The sequence below is a fragment of the Psammomys obesus genome, unplaced genomic scaffold, assembly GCF_907164565.1.
Source record: "Psammomys obesus unplaced genomic scaffold, mPsaObe1.curated_primary_1811, whole genome shotgun sequence".
Taxonomy (NCBI): Eukaryota; Metazoa; Chordata; class Mammalia; order Rodentia; family Muridae; genus Psammomys; species Psammomys obesus.
In genome coordinates, this window is record NW_026585690.1 from 2,667,769 (window position 1) to 2,679,521 (window position 11,753).

At 40.5% G+C, this 11,753-nt stretch overlaps 1 pseudogene; it reads right to left on the minus strand.

The window, feature by feature from the left end:
* Nucleotides 1-9,774: 9,774 nt before the first annotated feature.
* Nucleotides 9,775-10,537, minus strand: LOC129667736 (protein SET-like; annotated as a pseudogene).
* Nucleotides 10,538-11,753: the final 1,216 nt, after the last annotated feature.

Below are 11,753 nucleotides of genomic sequence, written 5' to 3' on the forward strand. Positions count from 1 at the left end.
TATAATTTTTTTTCCTAGCTCTGTGAGGAATGTCTTTAGAATTTTGATGGGGCTTTCACTGAACCTGTAGAGTGCTTATTTTATAATGTTAGTTCTGCCTTTCCATGAACATAGGAGATCTTCTCATCCTCTATTGTCTTCATTAATTTTTTTTTCAACATCTTAAACTTTTCCATGTGAAGAACTTTCACCTCCTTGGTTATATTTATTTCTAGGTATTTTTGTAACTATTGTGACAGAGATTTCCTTCCTTGCCTTTCTCAGAAAGAAAATGTTTATGGCTACATAGTTAATAAATCATGTGACTTGGTTGTAATGGAATTTTTGGTTTCATTAGAAACTAAGTTGTGTTATACGAATATGTTTTTGTTTTAATCCCAAGCATGGAATATGGGACTGCCTCAGTTTATCCATAGCTGAGAGCAGCTATGTGGCTAGGAGAGGGGTTGATCTTTGCTAGCTGTAACCATCTCAGAAAGGGGTATGGTCTTTGCAGTTAGTTTAATCCTGAGAACTCCGTGAGAGTATGAATAGCAGAGCCCAGAGAGAGGACATGGCTTAGACGGACTGAGGAGGAAGAAGGCTGCTTGTGTATTCTGCTGTTTGCTGTTGCCAGACTGCTAGATGTCCTGATGACTGAGACTGGTATTTTCCCAAAGAACCCGACGACCCTAACCAGCCAGAACCAAGTCTAAAGAGGTCTACATCCCCTTTCCCACCTAACCTTCTTTCTCTCCTACGGAGGGCTGGGGTGGTTGGAAAGGAGGTAGAGGCCTAAGAAACCCAAATAAAATAGTTTAAAAAAACTAGCGCCTCCACTTGGTCACCAATCTTACCGAGAAATTAGAAATTGTAACAGTTTTTGTTTACCCTTTTTCCCCCCAGAAAATATATATGCTATTGCCATTGTTTTGTTTTGTTTGTTTGTTTGTTTTTAATTCTTTTGCATATCCCTATCTTTGTCGGGTCATGGAGGAGATCCAAAATAACCTAAAGTAGGTGACTTGTATCTCTTGATACAAAGTTTCTACAGTTGTCATAGCTGCCACAACCTGGCAGCACACAGGTCTCCAAACTCTATACACAGCATGTGTAAGCCTTCTGCTATACGAGCAGCTGATTTTTATATCTAGCCATGGGTCCAGTCTTCTCATTATCTCCTACCATCTGCTTTCCTTAATGTTTTTTTTTTCTGTGCCTTTTACCCACGCTTGCCTTGTATGACAAATCATATGCCTTTTGTGACATAGTTTATTTCGTAATATTAATTCTGCCTATCCACGAACATAGGAGATCTTCTCATCTTCTAGTGTCTTCATTAATTAATTCACCCCTCCTCATCACTCCCTTCATTTCCTTCCTGTAGATCAATAGAGCGCTTCCTCCATCTTTCAGACTTTAGTAAAGAGCTCAGAGTAGCAGCCCAGTCTTATGCAGACATTTCCTGTAGACCTTTAGAAGCTTGTCCTTTCCTCTTACTTTAACTGTAAGCACTCCCTCCCCTGAAGACAAACCTTCCCTCAGCTCCCTTTAAGGGCAGATTTGCCGACAGGCAAGAAGGAAGTTGTTCTCTGTTGACTTTTATTTTCTTAGCAAAGCTTGAGAGGGGATCATTTTTATAAGGTGACTGGCTAGTTGAAACATGTGTAATTTGAGCAGCATTATACTCTATTTCTCTCCCACCAGCACACCTTATTAACTCACCTCAACATTTTACTTGAAGTACAGCGCTTCTAGTGACCTCCCCTGCTTTCACAACGGACTAAGACAGCGCTCTATTTTTCTTGGATCTACCAAATCGGCCTCAGGCTGATCTCCACGTGTCCTTTGAGCTACTTCCACATAAGCAACTAATCTGATCATCCAAAGCACGAATCCTAGTATGTTCTGGAATACACTTCATTACCAGTCTATCTTTGAATAAATATAGAAATCCTTATAGTATCCCTCTATGACTGTCTTTTTTAAAATTTATTTTAGGGGGTGCGTGTATGTGTGTTTGTGTGTGTGGTTGTGCGTGCATACATGTGCCCATGAAAGTCAGAAGGGTGTCAGGTCCTTTGAAGTTGTGGTTATAGGGCGTTGTGAGCCATTTGATAGGTCCTAGGATCTGGACCGCGGTCTTCCAGCAGAACAGCAAGTGCTCTTAAGTGCTGAGCCTCTCCTCTGGTATGATTAGCTCTCTGAAGTAATGACAACAACAACAACCTTTTTTCATTCTCTGAAACTGGTATAATTTAAGCTCAGTAGTATCAGGGTCCATGCCTAATGATGAGGCCTAATGGATGACACAGAGTAGCCCCTGTGACTCCAGTTGCAAGAGCTACACAGCACTCAGTACTATTCCTTAATCCAGACGATAATAAGTGTCTTGATCCATGAAACAGAAAGCTTTCACTTTGAAGTTTACCATCTATGTACCCAGATTCATTGTAATAGTTCCTTGTGAACATGAATCTAAGACTTTACTCAGAGCCCAGTGCCTTTGCAATTCACTCTGATTGCCGAAGAGAAGAAGCCAAAATACACAGTAGGCAGTGATCTGGACTTTGCCACTGCAGCTAGTACTTCGTCTTCAAGGATGTGATATTAGTAAAGTAAAACTGTATAAATCACCACTGAGGTGATCTTTCATGTAAGGTCCACTGGTTTTGAGTGAGTCAGTGGCTCATGACCAGGAGTGGATGTTGAGTCCTTGCAGAGTAATATAAATGAAGTGCTTTGAAGTGAAAGTGACCATTAGTACATTTTTGGAGCAAGCCAAGAATCAGAAATAGAAAAACAAATACAGCAAAGTCTAGTACAAAGGACAAGGCACAACTATAAATTTGAAATGGAGCCAGCAACAGACTCCAGATGGACTATGGTTTCTGTGAGTGCAAACGTGGAGCCAAGGAGACACATACATAGTAATTTTAATGGTAACAAAATATCTACAAAATTTTCTCTAGACTATAGGGAAGAGAAATTGTGAGTGAGAAGGGGCTGGGCATCTAGGCAAAGTAGGAAGCCTAGAGTTGTTGGGGAAGTACCTCAGAAGAGGAAACTGCAGAGAAGAACCAAGATCTCAAAAGAATCTCTTGAATGCCCAGACGAATACCAGTTATTCATGTAAGGACAGGTCCCGCACGCATGAGAGAAGACACGACTAGAGCACACAGGGTTCTTAGGACAGTGAGGACTGTCTGAACGCCGGCTCTCAGCAGCCAAAGGTGAAAGCCTCTTCTGAAGATGACAGGCCAAGAAAGAAGTTTTGCCTCTGTGGTAACCCTTACCTGAGACTAAATATTGTTCTAGTCCTGTATAATATTGCTTAGCAGCAAAATATTTTTGAAATAGTGATATGCCAATCAAAGGAAAATGGTGTTGTTGTAAAGAACAAATGTTGTGGATATAAACATGTTTGTGTTTTGGTCCCAGCTGTGGGACTGATTCAGATGGTCCATGCAGCAGACTGTTTGCCTCATGCGGGCTCTGAGAGGAGCTCTGCCAGCTGCAGATAGCTTGAATCTGAGGACTCTGGAGAGAGAATAAATGCCAGAGCCCAGAGAGTGGGGCTCTGAGAAAGAACAAGGCTGTTCCTGTTTACCCCTTGTTGCCCCTGGTTGCTGTTGTGAGACAAGAAGTTGGAGATCTTCTGAATGGAGGACTGGGCTGGCTCCAAGGAACCCGATGACCCTAAGCAGCAGGAAGCAGCTAAGGGAACTAAGGACCCTCTCCCCCTAACCCTTTCTCTCTCTTCTACTTGATGTTGGGGTGTTGGAAGGGATTGGAGGTTGAAGAGGGATAATGTGATTAAAGAGTTTTTAAAAAGCACACCAATGAAGATGAGAATCAGTCTCTTATCAGGAAAAACGTGAGCTAAAGGCCAATAATGATAACATACCAAAAGCACTAAAAATAATACCCCATCAACGTGAAGTACTTCATTCATTGAAAATAGCCTTCAAAAGAAAAAATGAAATGAGGACTTTTTAAGACATTCTCTAAAAGGTGAAAAAAATTGATTAGCAGCAGATGCACACTAAAAGAAATAGTGGAGGGATTTTTTTAGCTAAATTAACAATCAATAATAATAATGCTAAGGCTGGAGAGATGGTCCAGAGGTTAAGAACAGTCGCTGTTCTTTCAGAGGTCCTGAGTTCAATTCCCAGCAATCACATGGTGGCTCACAACCATTGATAGTAAGATCTGGTATGCAGGCAGAATGTTGTATAAATAATAAATATCTCTTTTAAAAAATAATAATGCAATAATAATAATAAAGACAAACATGGTATATAGACCTACAAGATATGACAAACATAATGAAGTCTGTACACCTAAAGAAGATAAACAAGAAAGCAGACACAGGGTAAGATGATCAATCCTCACTTAGAAAGACAAATGAGATGTGCATTGGTCATATGACAGGAGTGTACTGCAGAAGGCATCTGAAAGACTCTACCAAGCAGTGTTTCAAAGCAGACACTAAGACTCATAACCAAACCATTGGCAGAAGAGGAGTTAATATGATGTGGAAAGGATAGGAGCCCCACAAGGAACAAACATATCTGGGCACAGGGTTTTTTTCTGAAACTGTTTCTCCAACCAAGGACCATGTATGGATATAACCTAGAACCTTTGCTCGGACGAAGCTGGTGGTAGCTCAATAACCAATTGGTTTCCCATAGTAAGGGGAACAGGGACTATTTCTGACAGGAACTCAATGGCAGGCTCTTTGACCTCCCCACCCCCCAAGGGAGGAGCAGTCCTGCTAGGCCACAGAGGAGGACTTTGCAGCCAGTCCTGATGAAACCTGATAAGCTAGGGTCAGAGGGAAGGGGAGGAGTACCTCCTCTATCAATAGACTTTTAGAGGGGATGGGAGGAGATGAGGGAGGAAGGGTGGGATTGGGAGGGAATAAGGGAGCTGGATACAGCTGGGATACAGAGTTAATAAAGTGTAACTAATAATTATAAACAATAATAAAGATAATAATGCTAAGTGGATCCCAAAAATTTACATAAAGACATAGAAAGCACTGGTAATGGCCACCACATAGAGAAATTATAAAGATGTGTTTGTTCAAATATCTTTAAAAGGTACTAAAAATAATTAACTGTTTTTCAGGCAATGTCTTTTTGTGGGGAGAGACACTAGTAAGTGCATGTGTGTTTCTGTGTGTATCTCTCTCTGCCCTGCTACGTGTGTGTATGTGTGTGTGTGTGTGTGTGTGCGTGCTCAGTAGGTTAATAAGGCATGTGCTGCCAAGCCTGAAAACCTGAGTTTAATCCCCAAGGCTCACACAGTAGATAGAGAGAACTGACTCCTGCAGGTTGCCCTCTGACCTCCACGCATAAGCCATGGCACACACACACACACACACACACACACACACAATAAATAAATAAATAAATAAATAAATAAATAAATGCAATTTAATGAAATAATTATTTTCTTTGAAAATAAATATTTTCTTTGAAATAATTATTTCAAAGAAAGAGAAAGGGAAATACATGAAACAAAAATAGTATTACAGTATTAAGCCAAATTATTAATAATCTCACTAAATGGAAATGGTTTAATTTCTGCTATTTGAAATCCTCAAAAAAGTCAACATAAGAACCAAAGATTTAGGCTGGAGAGAAGGCTCACTGGTTAAGAGCCTGTTTGGGTCTTCCAGAAGATCTGAGTTTGACTCCCTGCACTCATGTCAAGTGGGTCACAACTAGCTACACCTCCAGCTCTGGGGAACATGATGCCTCTGGCCTTTGAGCACACCCATGCTCACACATACACAGCCACATCTATGAACACATATTTATTATTAAGATAATCTTCAATGAAAACCCACAAAGAGTTAGATATGATAAATGTTACAGAAAAAAAGAGTAATAGTAACCAAAAGAAAGTTGGGATATTATGTTGCAATAAAATAAGACATACTTCAAAGCAAATGATAGCAGCAGAGATGAGAGACCTATACTAACAACTCCTTGAAGGATAACAATTACTTAAGAATGCTATAAAAGAAAGAGTAATAGAATAATTTTCAGTTATTAAAGAATTTGAACTTATAATAAAAATTTCCCATGAAGAAAATTGTAGGTCCAAAAGGATTCACTGGTAAATTCAACAAAACAATGAAGCAGGAAGCAACAGCTGTTTTACACTAGCTTTCTAAAAATGGGTGAGAGAGAAGCTTTCTGGCTCATTCTTTGAGGACAGAATTGATATCAAAATCAACCAAAGACATTATAAAAAAAATTACAGACCAATAAACCCTATGAACACACATGCACTGATTCCTAACAAAATTTTGCAAATTAAATGATAATATAAACTGACAATATACCATGAATAAAAGGTATTTATCTCATGAGTGCAAACTTACTATAATACTCAACGGTCAATCAATGCAATATATCAGACTAAGAAAGAAAAAAAAAAAGAAAAAATCTCAATAAATACAGAAAAAGTACTTAAAGATTCAAAAGTGTGTCAGATAGAAGCTCTTGAAGACCCATGAACAAAAGGGAACATCCGAATGTTTAGGAATATCATATTCTGCATCTTATTTTCAGATAAGATTGTTCTAAACCTAAAGATGGAAGTGTTCCTTTTAGCATTATTTTTTTTAAAGAACTCTTTAAATCTCTCCTCATGCCTAGAGATTCAGGGATTAAATTTAAAAACTAAGTTTGTGGTGATCTTTATTTAAGCACCTCTCTCCCTCTTGCTCCCTTCCCTCCTCCCTCCTTTTCTTTACCTCCCCCTCTCCCCTATCTCCAGTACAGCTAAAAGCAGACAGTCCATCCCAGAAGTCTACATTCCCCATTTTCATTGTTGCTATGTGGTTTGTCCAAACCCTCTCCTCAGTAGCCATCTCATCCTTGGCAACCACAGTGATGATTTACGTAAGGATTTCTGATGGCCGCTGACGTTGCAAAGATTTTTCCTCCCATGTATACTCTGAAATTAGATAAGCACCCAAAATTCCCAGTTTTAATTACTTGTATTTGTTTATCACATGTGTGTGTGCCTGTGCATCACGTGTCACGCGTAGGTCAGAGCTCCACGTTCAGGAGTCTGTTCTCTCTGCACACCCTTTGAGCCCTGGGGAGGGAACTGAGGTTGTCAGGCTTGGTGCCAAGTGCCTTTACCTATGGATCCATTAGCAAGAGCCTCCCCTTTTCTTGAGAGACAGTTGTCTATAGCCAATTGGAGTACTACTCCATCAGTGAGGGTTAGGCCATAGAGGTAAACACCAGTTTAACAGAAGGGGTTGTTGTATTACAAGGTATTGAATAGTTGTAGGATTCTAGCGCTGGATAAATGGAGTGGATTTCAGATAATCTTCCAAAATGAATATCGAAAGCTATGCCTTAGGAGAGGACTACCAAGGTAGCATTGTTCCTGCTAAGATCAGGAAGGTGCTACTAAATTCAGCTCATCTCCAAAGCATGTCCAAAAATGGTTCTATTTCCTCTGCTAGAACTTTGAGGAAAACAAACAAACAAACAAACAAACAAACAAAAACTTCCCTTCAAATCCCTTTATAAGATTAACTTTTGTGAAAGGTGACCACGATACACGGAGTCCAGGGAAATATAGAGATGAAGTGGGAGGTGGGAGGAAACAGGGTTCTACAGTCTTGTGAGCCAGTCCCTGGCTATAAGTGAGCCTGTAAGCAGACACTGAACTCTGGTGCTTCATTCCCAATAACCTGTAGGCAGATGTTTATTTCCCTCTACCACTAGAGGCAGCTGCAGTGGTTTGCTTCAATGAAACCCCAGCAAGTTAGGTCATTTCTCCTGAGGGCAAGTCCTGATATCAAATGCTGGATGGATTTCCAAAGTAAGCCCTTCCCAACCCCCCAACAGGAAGAAGGATTTTTCTCTGCTATTCAGCATGAGGATTTGATAGTGCTTAGAGGGGGGAAAATTATAAATCTATTAATTTCTTCATTTTATATCCTGATCACAGCCTCCTCTCCTCCAGGTCTGACCCTCCCTCTCTCTTCCCCCTTGCCTACCTTCCCTTCTCCTCAGAAAAGGGGAACTACCTCCTCCCCCCACCTCTTACAAACCCAGCCCAGACCATCAAGTCATGTCAGGACTGAGTATATGCTCTTCTATTGAGCCAGACAAGGCAGCCCAGCTGGAAGGAAGTGATCCAAAAGCAGGTAAGCGAGTCCATCATCAGATAGGCCCCTGCTCCCCTTGTTGCTAAGGGACCCACATGAGTACCAAGCTGTACCGAGTTATATAGGTCTCGTGAGCCTAGGTCCAGCCCACGCATGCTCTGTGGTTGGTGCTTCAGTTTCCAGAAGCCCCTGTGGGTCTAGGTTAGTTGACACTGTTGGTCTTCTTGAGGGGTTCTTGTCCCCTCTGGGACCTTCTATCCTTCTCCACACATCTCCACAAGATTCCCCAAGCTCTGCTTCATGTTTGGCTGTGGGTCTCAGCATCTGTTTCATCCTGCTGCTGGGTGGAGCTTCTCAGAGGCCTAGAGAGGAAAATTTGCACCCTCTCCCCAGTAATTGTTCCCCTGTGAGATCTAAACTCTCCGACTTGTCCATGCTGTGTCTCCCGAAAGCTCCTGGGACCCACAGATGTCTCTGCTCAGAGTTCTCTGCATCTACCAGTCTGTCTCGCCAATCTCGGAGCTATAGTTCCTGTGAACTCACTCTTCTGGTCATCTAAAAATAGTTGTTTTGTTTGGCCAAGGCCTTTGTTTAGCCAAGGCCTTTTACTTGTTATTTCTAAGCTTCATGTAGAAGCTTCATATAGAATGCCTGCTTGCCTTTTAAAACTGTTATAGGTGAAGACGCAAACACTTGCTTTAATTTTTATTTAATTTTCTTGGTTAAATTGTATGCTGTAAATTGCATATTTGGGGTTCCAGCTGATATTTGGTTTCTTTCTTTCTTTCTTTCTTTCTTTCTTTCTTTCTTTCTTTCTTTCTTTCTTTCTTTCTTTCTTGTGTACACATTGGTTTTATTGTAACAGAGCAACTTGTACACATTAACATTTAAAATGAGCATCTTTTCCTTCCAGTGAAAACAAAACAAAAAATTAAAAAAAGGTTACAACAGAGAATTTCAAATCCAAATGAAATCCTGCAGATTCTGCTGATTCTCCCATTGAGTGGCAGGGCTCAAGTCATCGTTAGGAGAGAATTTTATTTTAAAAGTGTCACCCTAAACTGCAAGGATGTCCATTAAACATCACAATTAAACATGCTAAACCCCCAGGCACCTCAAACCCACCCTTTGTTTCTATAACCCCCTTTTTCATTTTTTTTCTTTTTATTAAACAAGAGAAAGTAGACAGATACATGTTGGTAAATGCTGTCTGTATTCATACAGAGACACAGTGTAATCTCTGAGCCAATATACAGAGAAGGGGGGGAGCTAGAATTCTACGCTGTCCTACCCAGTGGCCTAGCCCCCTCCAGCCTCAGCAAAGCCCAGGGAACTAGAGAACTTCTTTTTTATTTTCCCAAAATAAAAATTGTGTTGGTATTGAATCCACAGTTTTGAGACAAGAAAGGATAAAAATGAATTTAGAACAGAGAAGTGGAGATTCTTTTCCTGTTCTATTTTCCTCAAGGTTATTCCCCCCCACCAATAAGTTGAAAACAATGGTGTTAAGAGAGACCTCAAAACTGAGGCAACTGAGCACAATGGTTAGAGGGAGGAAAATGATGACTGTATCTTGCTCCCAGGGATGGGAGAAAAATTTTAAAAATAAAATAAAAAAGAAAGTTGGAATCCATCATTCTTCTGTGCTAGTCATCCTCACCTTCAGCCTCATCCCCTTCTTCCTCAATATCTTCTAACCCTTCCTCTTCTTCATCATCATCATCTTCTGCCTCTCCTTCATCATCATCCGTATCAAATAGTACTGCAAGGGATTTCCCAAATATCATCTTTGATGACCTCTCCTAACTCATATGCACCTGCATCAGAATGGTCAGTGAACCAGGTAAAGAAGCCGCTTCCTGCTGGCTTTATTCTACTTTTGATTTGAGAGCTTTGTCAAATCCTTTCTAGACTTCCATTGGATTTCGGTGGACTTTAAAGATGGGTCACCACCCTCATTCAGATGAACCTCTTTGGAGAGAACTTTATTTTCAAAGTAAGGATTTTCACCAAAATAAAAATATATTCTGTAGCCCGATTTAATGTCCTCAAATTCTGTCACTTCCACTCTGGTCAAATAATGCAGGGCCTCTTCATCCTCCTCCCCTAGCAGTGCAGACACTTGTGGATGGTTGAAAAATGTTGTCATCCAAAAATTGGGGATTTTGGCGATCAAACCTGACCTCTTCTGAAAAAAAAAAGCTTGGTGGAGTTTGTTATATTTTTGTTCTGCTTTCAAAATTTCCTCACTGGATTGTTCATTAAGTCTATTTCATTTTGTACTTCATCAATATGTTCAGTTGCTTCTTGCTGTTCTTTTTCTCCTTTCGGCAGGCCGGGAGAGGCAGGCGTGTTCTTCAACTTCGGGGCAACAGCTGGTCTGGAGTTTTTTGACTGAGGCAGGGCCATAGCATGAGGGAGATGGCCTGAAGCCAGAGGGCAGAGGCCCGATGTTCACAGCAGGAAGAAACTCAGGGAACCTTGGTTGGTTTCTTGTATTTCAGAGGATGAACTCTTCCCTTAAAACTTCCCGGATTCTAGGGCCAGAGAGATGGTTCAGAGGTTGAATCCATACTGTTCTTGCAGAGGACTTGAGTTTGGTTCTTAGCACTCAGTGTTCGGTGACTCACAGCTGCCAGCAATTCCAGTGCCTGGAGCCCGTAAAGGCATCTGTGCCCACACATACCCACACAGACATGCACATGTGTATGCGTGCACATACATATAGTTATAAATTATGCTCCCCAAATTCCCTAATTCTTCCTATCTTCAGGTCACTCCCTAAATTTCCAGTGGACTTGTCTTGAGAAAGATACCAGTTCACAACTGTTCCTTTAATAATTTTGTTAATATTATAGTTTGCTCTGAGTCTGCATTCTGAAATGTTTCCCTCGAAATTCAAAAGTTACAAAATTCAGGAACACGTAAGTCTCTGGCCAGGAGCCTATGCAATATCCACTTTAAGTCTTGCAAAGGACAAACATTGCTAAACCAACATAAAATGGATACAAAACAGAACTGTGTGTAGCTCACTTGCACAGCAAGCAAGACTTAAACGCATTATTTTGTTACCCATTACCCTTGGGCTATTTTTCTTTTCTTTCTGGGTTATCTACTAATCTCTAACCTTTTCTCATTCATTTTTCCTTCCTTTATTCAACATATAGAAAAACAATACTGATTGAAATTTCAGTCTAAATAAAATTTTGCACAAAAGAAAATTTAGCCTAAAAATAATAGAGATAATAGCTCTGAGCATGGTGGCATGTGCCTAACAATCTCATACTTGGGAAACTGAAGCCAGAAGGTTGAGGGTTTGAGGCCAGCCTGTGCTACATAAAAACACTTACATGAATTATTTATGTAGCAATTCTACTAAAGTGCTCAGTCGCTGATTAACGTGTGCTCTAGAATTAGACTGTCATCCCCTAGACCTCAGCTTAATGAATTTAACTTGGCTGTAGTTCTTAAACAGTGAACTAAGAAAATTACTATTTTTACAAAACAGTGACCAGAGGGCAATGGGGAGCATATAACCATGACACATAAAACATGAGGGACAAAAGAGATTAAGGAAGAGAGGATTAATGTCATTGATGAATAAATTTAGGAGAGAATGAGAGAG